At 38.6% G+C, this 11,756-nt stretch overlaps 2 long non-coding RNA genes across 9 annotated transcripts; both read left to right on the top strand.

Annotated features, from left to right (window-relative positions):
* The first annotated feature begins 295 nt into the window (after window positions 1–295).
* Window positions 296–8,901, top strand: LOC146701191 (uncharacterized). 8 transcript variants are annotated; one of them, XR_014922144.1, is made up of 7 exons: window positions 296–377; window positions 583–2,752; window positions 3,005–3,113; window positions 3,219–3,338; window positions 3,481–3,642; window positions 7,522–7,635; window positions 8,363–8,901. It is a non-coding gene; the product is annotated as an uncharacterized LOC146701191 (long non-coding RNA). The 8 variants fall into 8 exon arrangements; XR_014922145.1 differs by having other exon boundaries at window positions 296–663; window positions 1,887–2,752; XR_014922148.1 differs by having other exon boundaries at window positions 300–2,047; window positions 2,596–2,752; window positions 8,363–8,684.
* A 640-nt stretch (window positions 8,902–9,541) lies between these two features.
* LOC146701190 (uncharacterized) lies at window positions 9,542–11,293 on the top strand. Its single transcript, XR_014922361.1, has 2 exons — window positions 9,542–9,863; window positions 10,818–11,293. It is a non-coding gene; the product is annotated as an uncharacterized LOC146701190 (long non-coding RNA).
* Window positions 11,294–11,756: the final 463 nt, after the last annotated feature.

The raw sequence follows: 11,756 nt of genomic DNA, 5'->3' as shown, positions 1-11,756 counted from the left end.
CTTCTTCGCTGTCAGAAGTATCTCCACTGCTTGTGGAGAGTGCAAAACTGCAGCAACAGCCTCCTCTAAACTGAGTGCACGCTTCATTGTGTCTGTGCAGAAATGACCACTCAGACCAGGCTGCAAAGTATTCTCATAGACTTCAAAGGTGCACCTGAATAAACATGCTATACCATACATCCAATAAGAGAGAGGAGGCACACTCTTGATCAAGAAAAAACATAAGCGCACGCCTTTGATCTCTCTCCCCCCCCCCTCTCTCTTTCTCTCTCTCTCTCTCTCTCTCTCTCTCACACACACACACACACATGCACATACATACATACACAATACCATTTTATGGTGGTTAGCTGTTTTATTGTCATGCATTTTACAAGGTAAGATAACCATGTCCTGCATTCAAAACCACTGAAAATGTCTATGGTGGTGCTGTGCCTAATATTGTGCTGGTGTATGCTGGGTAATCGCACAGCTAGCGACTGGGTGACTTTATTCACCCGCTTTGGCTGTAATCAGTCCATATCCCCTAGATATGGACCATCTCCTGCTAGATTGTTCAGAAGGTTGTTATCATCCATCCAGATGGAGGATCACTAACAGGAGCGTGGGAAGACTCCAGAATCCACTCTGGCTGCAATCCGGTGGATACAGCAGTGTGTACAGGTAAGACCGTTTAAACGGACAGCATTTATAGAATGACTATTAAAAGTCAGACCAGCGAGTGTCAATAATGTTAATGTGGTTATGTTAGTAATACACCGAGTGCTAATATAACAGCTTTAAGATGCATTTGTAGATGTTATTACGTGTTTTATCGTCTTTATGGTGCTAGCTTAAAGTTACGGTGTAAACGTTAGCTTATATTGGAGTAAAGCTGTTACTGTTTAAACGATGTTAGCACAGAAATATTAGCTTCTGTCATGACTGACGAAGTTACTAGTTAATAAAGTTTCCAGTAAAGTGTTTAATCGCAGCCACAGACTGACAGCAAATATCTCGATTACCTTCAGTGCATCTGTAATAAATATGTGCAAGTTTCAGTGCTTCGTTTAAACTGTATGATACTTATACTGACCCAGGGTCAGTGTAAAATACAATCCTAGCTGTGTGAACAAAGCCTGGCTCCTTTAATCCTGCATGAAAAACCTCAGGATGCAGGCTATTATTACTCTTTCCTGCTGGCACACCTGTCACACCTGAGAGTCAGCTAGAAACTTACAGTGACGTGGACATCATGCAAAGACTGCCAGACTCTGTAATACTGCAAATGATCAGTGACTCAAGTTAACTACTAACTAAACTTTAAACGGTACCTCTGTGTCTCTGTGTGCTGAACATTTAGGATTGAGTCAGGCTGCATCTGTGTTAGTCCTCTGACAGACTGGTGACCTGTCCAGGTGTGCTCTACCTATGACTACTGGGACAGGCTCTAGCTCCTGTAATAGAAATTTTATGTTATTCTCATTTAAAGCATTTAAGTGCTTATGCATATGCTTAGTTGTGACACTGTTATAGACTGTTCAATGAAAGTTTCTAAAACTAGATGAACTTACTTCAGCAGTTTGAGAAAACAACTCCCTTTACAGGTGCTGATAACGTCAAGGGCACAAAACAGCATAACCATTGATCCGTTAGGTTTCATAGCGAGACACGTGAAGTGGCAGAGCTGACATGACTGAACTGTGATGTTTGATGTGTGTTTGCTCTCCTGTGCACAGTAATAAATAGCATGATCACAGCTCTTTCTGTGTTGCAGACTTTATTTAAAAAATTCCATGACATCTACTATAACTGAACCAACCTGGTGCTCTTCATTTATGGAGGCTGTTGAGTCTGAATGTTGGATTTTGTGTATCTCGTGTTCTCTGGGCTTTGTTGTCCTCAAGTCTTTTTGCAGGATCAGAAAACAAAACCGGGAGGCGCGTAAATGTTTCTTCTCCATGATGTTTCTTCAAATGTTTCTTCTGGATGATGATATGACCGTGACACGGGATGCCACCTTTGGTCTTGTGATGAAGCAAAGCTCAGGAAGAAGTGTGATTAAATGGTACCCACATGTTGAGAAGGATGTACAGGGCACCTGCAGCCAAATCCAAGCTTCAGCTTAGTTGTAGTTGCAGAATGCTATAGGACTGAGACATCTAAGGCATCAAATGTTTGATTAAACGGATGAAAAAGAGAAGTTTTTTCCCTATAATTATCACTTCTTAAAATCTGTAGCAACTTCAAGTCTGTCAGCATGCTGAGCATGCTCAGAATGTGACAATATATTTTTGTTCAATATTTAATTTCTTTCAGTTGCAATTGTTAAATGAAAAAATATATATTCTTATAATTTAGCAAACGAATTTATCAAAAAAAAAAAACAACAACATATATCTGTATTAGTTTTAGTAAATTAATTTGACACCTGTATTGAAAATACCATATTGTATTCATACAGAATCAGTATGGTATCATTGTTTGTCTGTTCACTGATTGTTGAAGCTAAGAGCTACTTTGATCTGTTTAGATCTAAAGTATCCAAAGTTGAGTTCTAATGTTTCTTCACCCCTGTGTGTGTGATATGTGATTTCCTACATGCTGGCAGAGCAGAGCAGCAGTTTGTGCTCACAGATGGTGACGGTGTGGAGAGACGGTGGTATTTCCTCAGAAGAACCAGCAGAGTCACAAAGGACACCAGTCCATCTCACCACCTTGACTTGCTGACTGATGTTCGTCTGCACTGCACAGAGGAAATCAACTGACCGAGGTTTGTCCAGTGACGTGTTATGAAATGTATATTTGTTTTATGCTTACAGATATGTTTTTCTTGACAGAGGCTCTGCAGAGGTTAGACAAAGCAGAGAAAACATGTGCTTTACATTTTACTGTGATTTATTGAGATATTTGTTGCCTGATGTTCAGCAGGAATGGAGAAATAGAATCAAAGGGAGATGTTTTTCCTGTTTTTGTAATGATGTAAGTAAATCTTCAATATTATTTATTTGCTTGGTTATATTAGGAGCGATTCTGAGTGAGGGGGAGAGGAGTCATCATCCAGGTAAAGTGACGTGGATCAGTGGATACACTTGTCTCCCCTTTAAAGGAGACGATCCAAGTCATCCTTAAATGTTAGCGCTTTCAAATACACAAACATTTTTAAAGGACAAAAATGAACATCCAACTTTGACTGTAATACAAAATAAATCTTTGCATGTGTGTTTTCAAACTCTCAGATGGGCAGTATATCAGTCTTGGACTGTCTAACCTGCCGGAGCAGCACTGAATGACCACCGCACGAGCATGTTCCTGCAACATTCAGCATCTGATCCTTCATCTGTGTGCTTCTGCTTTTGGTAAGTAGAGTTACCCAACTCCAGTAACTCTAAACACATGCCATCCATTTCTAACGGCCTGGTTACTTCCTGTCAGTTACTTTAGAAACCATGTGGTCACCTGACCTAACACTGTTTCTTCTTCTTCCCCTTAATGTTGAAGTGTCAAATGTCAAACAGCTGGAGAGGAAACTACACCAGTGTACTGGGATGTTTCAGCAACACGTGCCAGATGCTGTTCCTTCATGGTGACATCACCAGAGACAGTCCCGCCCACCTCAGGACCCATTGATTATGATGATCTGATCCATCAAACCCCCAGCAGGTGAACTTTATTCATGACATAACACCGCAACAATGTAAAAAATTAAACAGCAACAGTCTAAATGTAAAGTGCATTCTAAAGTCCTCTTCAATAAATTGTATGCAAAGAGTCATTCAGGTCACTACAGAACCCAGAGTCTTCATCATTAAATCTCTGGTTGCTTCATTTTTTCTATCCTATATCAGATATTTTAAAGGTTAGCTTAGGTAAAGTTCCATTCTCATGGTGAGGCAAAGTGCTTTATGTGTGTGTGTGCGTGTCATGAACGGCTATAAAAGGCCTATAATTAAAGAACAAAGCGGGGTTTGAGTTCGAGTTGCGGCAGACTGTCACTATTTGTAAATGGAACGCAGCCTTCCTACGGCGGACAGCTAATAACAGGAATCGGACGCGGTCCAGCCAAGTCCACAGCAACCACCATAGCAACCGCCTAGCATGACCTTAAAAACATATTCTGTCTTCATAACTATCAAAATCGTGAAATGATTTGCAAAGTGTGAAAGTGTTACAGCTGCAGAGAGCTATGGCGGTATCTATGGAAGCTGTTTACATAGCTAATAATATACGATGTAACCATGGAGACAGTCAGTCACTTGAGCTAGCGGTGCATGTTTACTACAGTGAATAAGGTGATTGAGTGCACAGCGTCCACACTCTGCAGGGGGTAAAGACATTACTTCAATATTGTTTTATATTGATATATATTAGCCTTCTGTTGACCATCACCTCAGGTTCACCATTACAGTTTCAGATTATAGATGCACACTGTCTAAACACATTCAAAAACTCATGTCTCAGAAATAAGCACAGCTGTTCATGTTTGTCATTAGAGTTTTATTTGTAAGAAAATTATGAACTTCATATTGTGCATTAAATAAAAGAACATTTCACAACTCTGAGTCAACAGAAACAGGTAACAGAAATGTCTCTAATGTGTACAGTGTAGTGAAGCATTAAAAGATCATAAAGGAAAAACTAACATTTATGTGAAACTAATTGTAATAAAAAATGAGCAGGTGCTTTATAGATTTAAAAGAAAGAATCTGAAAACAACACTTTTTTGGTCTAAGTGATCAAAGTAGAAAACAGAACTGATGTTCAAGAACAAACCGTAGCTGCACTAATATTACACATCTCGATCGTTGTACTGAACAGACATGTTGCTTTTAAAACCACATGCAGTGTGTGACCATGACTGTTCACTGAGACCATGAACGCCACTTCGCTGAGGCATTCTTCTTCTTCTTCTTGCCATTAAATTGGAAGCAGAAGCAGCACGAGCTGATTTGATCTACTGAAAGGAAAAAGCAGAACATCTGAGTTGAAACCAGTCAGCTGAAATCATTAAGACAGGAACAAATTCAATGCAGTGTCTCAAGTGGCTTAGCCTGTTACAACTGTTGATACAAGTTAAATACGGTTAACACACAGTGTCAGGGAGCTCCAGTGTGGGAACTAGTGGCTTTAGGTTTGTAGTCATTTAACTTTCATCCATTCATTCATTTAATTCAGGAGGAAGAAATGCCAGGTTGGTGCAGGCTGGTTACATGCATTTGGTCCCATGCTGTCTTTAATTAAATGACTTGGTTCATTTTATGGCTGGGCTGTATGTGGGGTTATATCATGTTATTTGGGCAGGAGTACCTGTCCCCTGTTAGACTTAGAAAGTTTCTCCATAAGTAGAGTTTCTAACTCTTCTAGCACATCTGTGGCTGACAACTTTTTGGTGGCTCTTTTTACCCCACACTGGTTGTGAGTGTGTAAATAGCCCCACTAGTTATTTTGGGTTGCAGTTAACTAGGGAGGAAGGGGTGGGTATGCCATGATTAGGTGAATAACAATTATATGTGATACATAAATTTCACAATGCATGCATATATCTCTATCAATTAAACCTGGCCTGAGGGCTGCCATTTTTTACATTCAGTTATTTCTCTTAGAAATGTTGGAACTAAATAATGAATGTGTTACAGTTAAAGTGAAACACTGGTCAGTGTAAATGGCTCATTGGGACACAGAAACCTTTAAATTATACCTGATATCTAGTGTCAAACAATATCAAAGCTGTAAAAGATGTTTACATTCAGAATTGATAAAACTATGATTGTAAATAAATTCAAACAAGTGAGCTTTTCTCTTTGTGCTGAATATCAACACTGTGGTTTCTTAGACTGTAAGCTTTACTTTAGTGCAACCAGTTGCAGAAGCTGCCACTCCAAATGTCTTTTGATAACAAGAAAAAAATACCTTTTCAGTACACGGCCTGAAGTTCTTCTCCGACATCTTCTGCAATCGGCTTTGTCTGCTGGTTTGAAGACAATAAACCACAAAAAAGATGATTTAGTCACTTTGTCTGCGTCATGCAGCTCGAATGTGTCGTGTAACGATGTTGAATAGCCGTCGTTATCCCTCTGCTTTGAGCCTTTTATCAAAAGTTACAGCTAACTTCATGAAGTTGTACAAAAAGGCTTCATTTCGCCAAGACAGTGCGTTTCTGACTATTACATGCATTTGAATGGAGTTCTTGCACGAAACAAAGTATAAGTTTTCATTATGTGAATAACTTGTATTTTACACTGACCCTGGGTCAGTATCAACTTCATGAAGACAGCTGTAACTTTTGATAGAGGACTCACACACACACACATATTTATGGCTTTGCCTTATAGAATTCAGCATCTCCGTGCTGAGGAAATAGGTTTTGCAGCTGTTTGAGCTAAGATTTTCAAGTTATTCACAAATTGAAAACCTATACTTTGTGTCGGGCGAGAACTCCATTCAAATGCATGTAATAGTGAGAAACGCACTAACGTGGTGAAATAAAGCGTTTTTCCATAAACTTCATAAAGACAGCTGTAAATTTTGAGAGAAGACTCACACACACATTGGGGGGATATTGAAGTCTATAAGATAAAGCCATGAATATGTTTGTCTGAGTCTTCTATCAAAAGTTACAGCAAGCTCTATGAAGTTGATGAGAAACGCTTTACTTCGCCAAGACAGTGCGTTTCTCACTGTTACATGCATTTGAATTTAGTTCTTGCCCGACACAAAGTATAGGTTTTAATTTGTGAATAACTTGAAAATCTTAGCTCAAACAGCTGCAAAACCTATTTCCTGAGCACTGAGATGCTGAATTCTATAAGGCAAAGCCATAAATATGTGTGTGTGATTCTTCTATCAACAGTTACAGCTGTCTTCTTGAAGTTGATACTGACCCAGGGTCAGTGTAAAATACAATCCTAGCTGTGTGAACAAAGCTTGGCTCCTTTAATCCTGCATGACAAACCTCAGGATGCAGGTTATTATTACTCTTTCCTGCTGGCACACCTGAGAGTCAGCTAGAAACTTACAGTGACGTGGACATCATGCAAAGACTGCCAGACTCTGTAATACTGCAAATGATCAGTGACTCAAGTTAACACTAAACTTTAAACAGTACCTCTGTGTCTCTGTGTGCTGAACATTTAGGATTGAGTCTGCATTGACTTTATTTATTGAGACTTTAATGTGCTAAAAGCAGGTTGAAGACAGCTCAGAAACATTTGAAGATTAAAATTTAGCATTATGGCTGCTGGTGGTTTGTAAAGCCTATACTCAGCTGTAGTTTTTGTTACTAATTTATGTTTGTTGTTGTTTAACACAGATTTCAGAAGAGCAAATATGCTTAATAGTTTAACTAGATTTCATTTGTCAGTGTGGGACTGCTGAGTCACCTGAAGAACTCATTTCATTCATTCTCCACATGATGTTCATATACAGAAATGTTTCACAGGAACTGGTTCCTCCCAAACTGTGAACTAGTGTGTTTCCATAGATTATCTCTGTATGAATGTACTTTTAAATGAATGCAAGTGTTTGTCCTTTTTTGTTCCTCAGTTACAGTACGTGATATCTTGATATCAGGCGGTCAACACTGGGGGAAGACAAGAAGCAGACGTACTTCCAAGAGGGAGCTGCAGTGAGGACACAGCCAGGTCACTGAGGTCAGAGGTCAGAATCTGAAACAGCTCAGGTTTATATTTTGGGGGTTATAAAAAATCAAAATGTATTTATGAAGAAACCTTTAAATAATAGTCATAATTATGATTATTATAAGAAATATCAAACATTTAAGTGGATTTTCTGTTACACATATTGTATTAGCCCTGCAATAAACTGGCAGCCTGTCTTTGTCCTGTATCAGCTGGGATAGGCTTCATCCTCCCGCAACCCTGAATTGGATACATTGTATTCCAATTATGTAATCTGATCATTTACAAACTCAAGGTATCTAATCAAAATGTAAGTAATAATTATAAAATGGGAAAGCAGAAATAAGTGTGACATAAATGTAAATGTGTTAGCTGACATAGAGGACAGCTACATGTAGTCTGAAAAACCTTTGTTGTCAAGTATTGCAGGTATATCAGCACGAGACATTCTTACATAGAAGAGTCTGTTAAAGTCTCTAACTCAGCGAAGCATTATTGGTCCCGTCTGTTTGGATAAATATAGTAAGTTGATGTTTGTCCATTTATTGACACATTTTCTTAAGTGCTTATCCAGTTCAGGATCACAGTGGAGCTGCAGCTGGATATGTTCATTAAATAAACCTTACAAAAGTTAACAATAAACCTGCATCCATGTACGTTGTTGTCCACAGGATAAGAAAATCAAACTGGAACACTGTGGAACATGTTAATAAATGTTTGTGTGTTTATGCCTGTGTCTTTCACAGGAGGCGCTGGAAGGTTTCCCTAATAGTTCCTGGTGAATCAAAGCAGAACCATAAAGGTTGCTGGATTGCATGATGGCCTTACCCCTGAGCAGTCATCCTGTTAAAGGAGGAACCAGTTAGAAGCTGTTTTCAAAGTAGCTGAGCAGATTTCATCTCAAGTAAGCGATTAACTGTTTGTTCATCTGTTCTGCCACTTAAAGAGCATTTAAGGACGTCTTTTGAGTGTCCAGCTGAATTAATTCTACTGGCTCTCATGGTCATTTGTTATTATAGACATATTTTTCATGTTCATCCAGCTATTTAGTAAATTCTATCTATTTAGTAATATCTGTCAGCTATAAAATGTAATATAAATATAAAAAATATCTAAATATCTCCTGCACTTTATATTTTAATGATGTAAGTCTGTTATCGTGTTACATTAGCATTCCTCACATATCAATGAGATGCTGTACAGTACAATCCTACTGACGCAGCAGAGGGATAACGACGGCTATTCAACATCGTTACACGACACATTCGAGCTGCATGACACAGACAAAGTGACTAAATCATCTGTAACTGTTGATAGAAGAATCACACACACATATTTATGGCTTTGCCTTGTAGAATTCAGCATCTCAGTGCTCAGGAAATAGGTTTTGCAGCTGTTTGAGCTAAGATTTTCAAGTTATTCACAAATTAAAACCTATACTTTGTGTCGGGCAAGAACTAAATTCAAATGCATGTAACAGTGAGAAACGCACTGTCTTGGCGAAGTAAAGCGTTTCTCATCAACTTCATAGAGCTTGCTGTAACTTTTGATAGAAGACTCAGACAAACATATTCATGGCTTTATCTTATAGACTTCAATATCCCCCCAATGTGTGTGTGAGTCTTCTCTCAAAATTTACAGCTGTCTTTATGAAGTTTATGGAAAAACGCTTTATTTCACCACGTTAGTGCGTTTCTCACTATTACATGCATTTGAATGGAGTTCTCGCCCGACACAAAGTATAGGTTTTCAATTTGTGAATAACTTGAAAATCTTAGCTCAAACAGCTGCAAAACCTATTTCCTCAGCACGGAGATGCTGAATTCTATAAGGCAAAGCCATAAATATGTGTGTGTGTGTGAGTCCTCTATCAAAAGTTACAGCTGTCTTCATGAAGTTGATACTGACCCAGGGTCAGTGTAAAATACAAGTTATTCACATAATGAAAACTTATACTTTGTTTCGTGCAAGAACTCCATTCAAATGCATGTAATAGTCAGAAACGCACTGTCTCGGCGAAATGAAGCCTTTTTGTACAACTTCATGAAGTTAGCTGTAACTTTTGATAAAAGGCTCAAAGCAGAGGGATAACGACGGCTATTCAACATCGTTACACGACACATTCGAGCTGCATGACGCAGACAAAGTGACTAAATCATCTTTTTTGTGGTTTATTGTCTTCAAACCAGCAGACAAAGCCGATTGCAGAAGATGTCGGAGAAGAACTTCAGGCCGTGTACTGAAAAGGTATTTTTTTCTTGTTATCAAAAGACATTTGGAGTGGCAGCTTCTGCAACTGGTTGCACTAAAGTAAAGCTTACAGTCTAAGAAACCACAGTGTTGATATTCAGCACAAAGAGAAAAGCTCACTTGTTTGAATTTATTTACAATCATAGTTTTATAAATTCTGACTGTAAACATCTTTTACAGCTTTGATATTGTTTGACACTAGATATCAGGTATAATTTAAAGGTTTCTGTGTCCCAATGAGCCATTTACACTGACCAGTGTTTCACTTTAACTGTAACACATTCATTATTTAGTTCCAACATTTCTAAGAGAAATAACTGAATGTAAAAAATGGCAGCCCTCAGGCCAGGTTTAATTGATAGAGATATATGCATGCATTGTGAAATTTATGTATCACATATAATTGTTATTCACCTAATCATGGCATACCCACCCCTTCCTCCCTAGTTAACTGCAACCCAAAATAACTAGTGGGGCTATTTACACACTCACAACCAGTGTGGGGTAAAAAGAGCCACCAAAAAGCTGTCAGCCACAGATGTGCTAGAAGAGTTAGAAACTCTACTTATGGAGAAACTTTCTAAGTCTAACAGGGGACAGGTACTCCTGCCCAAATAACATGATATAACCCCACATACAGCCCAGCCATAAAATGAACCAAGTCATTTAATTAAAGACAGCATGGGACCAAATGCATGTAACCAGCCTGCACCAACCTGGCATTTCTTCCTCCTGAATTAAATGAATGAATGGATGAAAGTTAAATGTTCCCACTAGTTCCCACACTGGAGCTCCCTGACACTGTGTGTTAACCGTATTTAGCTTGTATCAACATGTTGTATCAACAGTTGTAACAGGCTAAGCCACTTGAGACACTGCATTGAATTTGTTCCTGTCTTAATGATTTCAGCTGACTGGTTTCAACTCAGATGTTCTGCTTTTTCCTTTCAGTAGATCAAATCAGCTCGTGCTGCTTCTGCTTCCAATTTAATGGCAAGAAGAAGAAGAAGAATGCTTCAGCGAAGTGGCGTTCATGGTCTCAGTGAACAGTCATGGTCACACACTGCATGTGGTTTTAAAAGCAACATGTCTGTTCAGTACAACGATCGAGATGTGTAATATTAGTGCAGCTACGGTTTGTTCTTGAACATCAGTTCTGTTTTCTACTTTGATCACTTAGACCAAAAAAGTGTTGTTTTCAGATTCTTTCTTTTAAATCTATAAAGCACCTGCTCATTTTTTATTACAATTAGTTTCACATAAATGTTAGTTTTTCCTTTATGATCTTTTAATGCTTACACTACACTGTACACATTAGAGACATTTCTGTTACCTGTTTCTGTTGACTCAGAGTTGTGAAATGTTCTTTTATTTAATGCACAATATGAAGTTCATAATTTTCTTACAAATAAAACTCTAATGACAAACATGAACAGCTGTGCTTATCTCTGAGACATGAGTTTTTGAATGTGTTTAGACAGTGTGCATTTGTATGCTGAAACTATAATGGTGAACCTGAGGTGATGGTCAACAGAAGGCAAATATATATCAATATAAAACAATATTGAAGTAATGTCTTTACCCCCTGCAGAGTGTGGACGCTGTGCACTCAATCACCTTATTCACTGTAGAAAACGTGACTGACTGTCTCCATGGTTACATCGTATATTATTAGCTATGTAAACAGCTTCCATAGCCATAGCTCTCTGCAGCTGTAACACTTTCACACTTTGCAAATCATTTCACGATTTTGATAGTTATGAAGACAGAATATGTTTTTAAGGTCATGCTAGGCGGTTGCTATGGTGGTTGCTGTGGACTTGGCTGGACCGCGTCCGATTCCTGTTATTAGCTGTCCGCCGTAGGAAGGCTGTGTTCCATTTACAAGTA

This window comes from Copadichromis virginalis, linkage group LG9, assembly GCF_057382275.1.
Source record: "Copadichromis virginalis isolate Kocher_CV1m ecotype Utaka linkage group LG9, C_Virginalis_male_GT1.1, whole genome shotgun sequence".
In the NCBI taxonomy this organism is placed as follows: domain Eukaryota; kingdom Metazoa; phylum Chordata; class Actinopteri; order Cichliformes; family Cichlidae; genus Copadichromis; species Copadichromis virginalis.
The sequence above is the reverse complement of the archived record's forward strand: the minus strand, read 5'-3'. Positions and strand labels throughout refer to the sequence as shown.